At 42.7% G+C, this 6,143-nt stretch overlaps 1 long non-coding RNA gene across 1 annotated transcript; it reads left to right on the top strand.

Annotated features, from left to right (window-relative positions):
• The first annotated feature begins 4,191 nt into the window (after positions 1–4,191).
• Positions 4,192–5,802, top strand: LOC130521314 (uncharacterized). The gene is made up of 4 exons (XR_008949284.1): positions 4,192–4,704; positions 5,314–5,359; positions 5,454–5,486; positions 5,616–5,802. It is a non-coding gene; the product is annotated as an uncharacterized LOC130521314 (long non-coding RNA).
• Positions 5,803–6,143: the final 341 nt, after the last annotated feature.

The following is a 6,143-nucleotide window of genomic DNA, read 5'->3' as shown; positions in this document are numbered from 1 at the left end:
TGCTTGTCCCCATCAGAAGCTCTCTTGAACTGTTTCTTGAGGGTTCGCAGCTCCTTGCGCAGTTGGTGTATCTTAAAGGACCTGCAATTCATGGTGTAAGAGGTGGTCTCACTGTTGCCCTTCTCGATCCGTCCAAATCTTTCTGAGCCATAGCTGACAATGATGGTACTTATCGCCTGGAGTCTGCTGTCGACATCTCCTTTGGCTGTGGCTTGGATGATGTTGGACACATCCTCATCAAACTGCAGCCACTCACTCCGTCCATTTGCTGGGGGCCACTTAATCCGCTGCTGTTGAACTACTCTGTTAGGGTTGGGAGGCTCCGGTACGTGGAGGGACTGGGATCTGTGGGTTGCCTCCTGTCCGGGCTCCTCCTGCGTCTCACCAGGTCCAGGACCTGTGCGTTGCACCTCAACCTCCCGCTCCAGACATTTCATTCTGGCCTGATGGATCTTTAAGCCATGCTGGTTCTTGCACAGCTTGCTGCAGATACATGTTACTGTCGTAGTCATTTCCATTGCAGGGGTCATTAACGTTAGGTCCGTCCGATTGGAGATCTCTAATATGCAATACACCAGACAAAAGCTTGTTGGTATTTCTCAAATATATCTCAAAATGATCAGTATCCATTAATCATCTCTTAACTGAATTTCCATGTCATTGTTGTTGGATTGCAATACCTCTCGTGTGTCACTGCCAATCCGCGTGTTCTTTAAATGAAGACTTCAAGTAAACAAATGCCAATTTCAAAATGTATTTAGCAAATAGAATCAATTCAAGATACAAATATACAGAGCTCTGGGCCAGTTCATAACCCTACAAACAACAGAGTCAATTGTCAGGGCATGAAGTCTGACAACCTAACTATCCCTTGACCCAGTCTTTTATAGAAAGACATATGTAAATTATTGATGCTAATTCAGTCCAATCCAGTCCTTCTTGGATGACCTCATCTTCTTCTTCCAGCCTCCTTTGGTGTTGGTGCCATCCTTCTTCTCCATTATCTTCCCAGATAGCCAGGTCAGACGTCATTTTCCTGCCGAGGAACTTTATCAACACCAGTAAACTATGCTGTCACGTTTTACGATGGGGGTCTACCACTTTTCCGTCTGACTGTCTCCTCCTGGCTCCAACTGTCTAAACAACATTCATGTCAAGAAAGGTCAACTGACTTGCTTATGTTTATTCCTACTAAAGATTATATACTATCCCTAACTTCTAAACTAACTAACAGAAAACAAAAACATATAGTGTAACACATGCTAACAAGATAAAAGATGCTAACAAGATAAAATAATTCTCTTCAATCCCCCTTTTGGCCTAGCCTAAGCTAGGAGGTATCGGAACTCATTGACCCTGTCTATCATGTCAGTGAAATCTATAATTATTTCTTGCCCTGCCATGGGGGCAACTGGAAACTTGCCCTCGTGTGGTCGAATTGTTCATTTTACATTAAAGTGTGTGCATATTGAACATTCTCTGATATAATTTTCTACAATGGCTGACAAAAATGGATGCCACCAATGTGTTAGATACCGCATCATTTGTGGTTTCCCGCAGTGTGTCAGGCCGTGGGCCTCTTCCAGAACGGCATCTAAGAGACCGGGCGGGAGACCAGGTCTGCCGTCTGGGACCGCCAAATTCCTTCAACTTTCACTGCTCCCCTTTTCCTTCCAAACTGTTTTTGTGGAGAAGCTTCTTCTTGATCACAACCAAGTCTTTCCCTCGTATCTTGGTGAAATTTCCTGAACTGTTTTCTCTACCAACAACAAATTGTAACTTGGTTTATAACCTGCAGCCTTCTTTGCTGCCTGATCTGCAGCCTCATTACCTCTTCCCTCCAGAGAGTTCTCTTTACTATGACCTTTGCATTTTACGACTGCGACCTCCGCTGGCTCCACGAGTGCCTGTGTCAGTTGCCTCATGTTTTATAGGAGAGCCTGATGCTTTGTTAAAACCTGCCCGCAACCATTGACAATGTTCTAAGTGAATCGCTCTTACTACATACGCTCAATCTGTATAAATGGTCACTCTTTCCCTTTGATATTTCTAATGCTCTAATAACTGCCTTCAATTCTGCAAGTTGTGCTGACTCTTTACCTGTTATCTTTCCTCTTTCCACTTCCTCAAAATCCTCTTCTAATTTTCTAACTATTGCATAGGCAGCTTTCAGCCACTCTTGTGGGTTTCTGAAACAACAGCCATCTGTGAATAGTATTTCATCTGGATCCTTTAACGGCTCCACCTTGAGGTCTACTCTGATTTTTTCATCTTTCTTCACTTTCTCCTCACATCTGTGTGGTTCACCCTCTCCCATACCATCTGCCATATTTATCCCTTCATGTGTGTATGTTATGTGTGGTGCCGTTAAAATCTTGTCCATCCTGGTCTGTCTAAGTGAGGTCCTGGTGAATGCTGCTGAGCTGACCAGTGATACCACACTATGTGTTGTAAGAACTGTCAGAGCATGAACCATCACTAAATGTGCTGTTTTTTGTAAAAGTTTTGCTACCCCTGCTACATGCCTTACACATGGTGGCTGCCTGTTTTCAATGGGGTCCAGCATTATACTTGCATACATTAATACTTTCCTTTCACCCCCTTTTTTCTGACAGAGAACACCATTTACTGTATGTTCTCCTTCAGAAACATCCAAAAAGAAAGGCTCTTTATAATCTGGAACTGCCAAATGTGCAGATGTCGTGAGTGCCTGTTTAAGGTTTCTCTCCCTCAGTTGTGCATGTTAGCCGGGCTGCCAAATTACGCATTCCCTGTTCATTCACCATTGCACATAGGGGCATAGTCTTTTCTTTTGAATAAATGGAAAATGTTTACTATAGCTCGTGAGACCCAGAAATGACAACATTTCAACATGTTCAGCAAAGTCGACCTGCGCAGCCACACCCTCAGGCCCAACACACCAACACGGTGATGTAATCATCCAGAAATTTCCCTATAACCTTTCTCTAAACACATCCTGATACACCTCATTATTCTTACGGTCGTAAAACAGAGTGACATGATAGGGATCAACTGGCGGGGCAAAGGGACCCAGCATCGACAACCAGGGCCTCCAGCTCTGAAACAGTGCCACAACACCGACACCAGGTGAGGTCTCAGGCTCAAGTTCTCCCCAATAAATGTCCACCCACACCCCCTGTTCTGGAGAGGGTGTCACACTCATCAGCATTTGTCCCTTCACACCTTGGTGTGAAATGCAGCAGTTCAGTTTCAGTCCATTAGGAAATTGCACCAAAAGACCTTTATCTCCACACAGAATAGCTGCTCCTGTCCTCACCAGGAGATCTCGTCCCAACAGGTTGATAGGGCAATGTGGTGAAATCAAAGGGGTGCAACACAGTCTGTCCAGCAAAACGAGTCACTAATGGAACAGAAAACGGCAGTCTCTCTGGGCTTCCTGAGAACCCCACAAGCTCGACGGTGTCAGATAAAATCAGCTCCGATAAATTCTGATAAATTCCATGAGATGGTGGAACACTGCCTAGTACCTCCGGGTAGTTGTGATATGGACAGTCCCTTTGCCAATGACCATACCCTTTGCAGGCATGACACTGATCTCGGCCTAAGTACCCGCCTATCAAGCCATATCTCTGCCCGCCGCGTCTCCCACACATGCCTCCCCTTGGACTGACCAATACGGGTTTATCGGAACAAAATTTTGCTGCGGACCTAACGGATCTGGCTGCAACTGCCGAGGAAACTGCTGATCCATCTGTTTCTTCCTTTCGTTTATCATTAAGCTTTTTCCGTGCCTCATCTAACTGCATTTTTAAGAGCTGTTCCTGCGCTGTAATCACCCCCTCTTTCTTTCCCTGTTGTTTAGCTTTAAATGTGTTGATGTGGTGAGAGAGATGTCTCTCTCTGACATCTGTTGTACTGCCTGGAAGGTCAGGATTTCCTTCCATGGCTTCTTTCACTAACTGTGGAAGTCCTAAAATTATGGCCTGACGGAACAAAGTGGTGTGTAAATTATCTGAGCCAAGATGGCACCCTGTGGCACACATCCATTCCTCTTTACACCTCATAAGGAACCAATGTGCCGCCTCACTTTCCTCCCACTTAAATCTAAGTTCTGCATTGCTCCTGGAGATATCAGAAATATCTGTCTCATAGCTTCACCAACCCTGGTTGCACAAGACCCAAAACAGAAATTCTCTAAATTCAATTTTTCCTAAGTTATCTTTAACCTCTTCCTGTCCCTGTTTGATCCTTCTAACCTGTCTCCGAAGTTCACCCACTGTCTCACATAAATCCTGTATTTCTTCATCTCTGTCCACATCTAACTGACCACTATTAATAGTCAAGACTGGCAATTGATACGGGGGTGGGGAAGTGGTAGTGAGTAATAAACAAGATAAAAGATGCTAACAAGATAAAATAATTCTCTTCATTGTGTAGAACTCTTAAGTTTTGGAGGAATTACCATCCATCTTCTGTTGCTTCTCCCTAATGTTTGTGATGAATTGCCATGATTATACCTCTGTCCAATGAGCGCAGTGGGTATTTATGTGAACGGATACATGGAGTAGAACAAGTTCTACAAGTTTTGTTAGATCCTGATCCTGATAACCACAGTTTTTAAAAGGAAGTCTTCAAAGGCATTTTCTTATTCAAGGGCATAAGGTGTCAATGGGCACATCTCTGTGAATACACCTGATTTGTTTCACTTGGGACTTGATTACGGTAAGAAATTTGTTATTTTTTATGATGTTACTGCATAAATGTAGCATTCAAAAAATGTACAACCCCCCCAAATTAAAGATACATTTTTCATTTAAAATGGGATCAGGGCAAATAGGTTTTCCAGTATTGTATGAGCATGGATCCAAATTCTGTTTTAATTCCTGAATTGGTTATATTTTCACTATAAATGGATTTTTGTCTTCGTTAATTGACTTTAGTTAAAAAATCCGTTTAGGAAAATTTTGAACATTTTTAGCTACATGTAACCACAGATTAGTATTCATTAACATTCAAATTGAAGTGCGATGTGTTTAACTTACAGATCAAAATATAAATGAGGATTTTTTTCATGTTTAATTTATTTTCACAATTATTTACGAGAACTAGTTTAGGGTTCTATTGGTTGTGAAACAAAAAGATAAAAATCTAAAACAAAACTGAAATGTAATGACATCAAAAACTTTATACTGACAATGTATCTCCTCAAAAGACCATACTTGTAGTACCTGATGAAGCATATTTGACAAGTTATCTCTTGACTTCTTAAATTTTGCACATGTATTTTCTCTCTCTAAAATAAATATTACATATCATTTTTACATTTCACAGAAAGCAAACAAGAAAATGGGACCCATTGTGTTCTTTCTGATAGCAGGTATTTTCTTTAATGTGCACAAGCAATTCTTATGTGGATACCAGTGAAATTTTGAAAAACATCAATTTCTCACTGTAATTTTGCATCACAACAGGACTAATTGGTCCATCAGCCACAAACACTACAGGTAATAACATCACTGTATACTGTACTTTCCAAGATTAAGGTATTTCTGCACTTCAGTTAATGTAAAACTTTCTCTCTTCATCAACTGCCAACACAACCTCACAAACAAACAATGTAACTTCATTGGCAGCCAATGCAACTTCAACACCAAGCAATGTAACTTCACCAACAGCCAATGCAACTTCAGCCCAAGCCAATACAACTTCAACACCAAGCAATGCAACCATGTCAACAGTTAATGCAACTTCACCGCCAGTCAATGCGACCTCGTCATCAGTCAATGCAACTTCACCAATAGCCAATTTAACTTCACCCACAGCCAATGTAACCTCCTCATCAGTCAATGCCACTTCGCCATCAGTCAATGCCACTTCGCCATCAGTCAATGCAACCACGCCACCAGCCAATGCAAACCCGCCACAGCCAATGCAACCTCGCCACCAGCCAATGCACACTGCCACCAGCCAATGCAACCTCGTCACCAGTCAATGCAACTACGCCTCCAGTCAATGCAACTACGCCTCCAGTCAATGCAACTACGCCTCCAGTAATGCAATACGCCTCCAGTCAATGCAACTACGCCTCCAGTCCATGCAAACTACGCCACCAGCCAATGCAACTACGCCACCAGCCAATGCAACTTCGCCACCAGCCAATG

The sequence above is a fragment of the Takifugu flavidus genome, unplaced genomic scaffold (assembly GCF_003711565.1).
Source record: "Takifugu flavidus isolate HTHZ2018 unplaced genomic scaffold, ASM371156v2 ctg866, whole genome shotgun sequence".
NCBI classification, from domain to species: domain Eukaryota; kingdom Metazoa; phylum Chordata; class Actinopteri; order Tetraodontiformes; family Tetraodontidae; genus Takifugu; species Takifugu flavidus.
The sequence above is the reverse complement of the archived record's forward strand: the minus strand, read 5'-3'. Positions and strand labels throughout refer to the sequence as shown.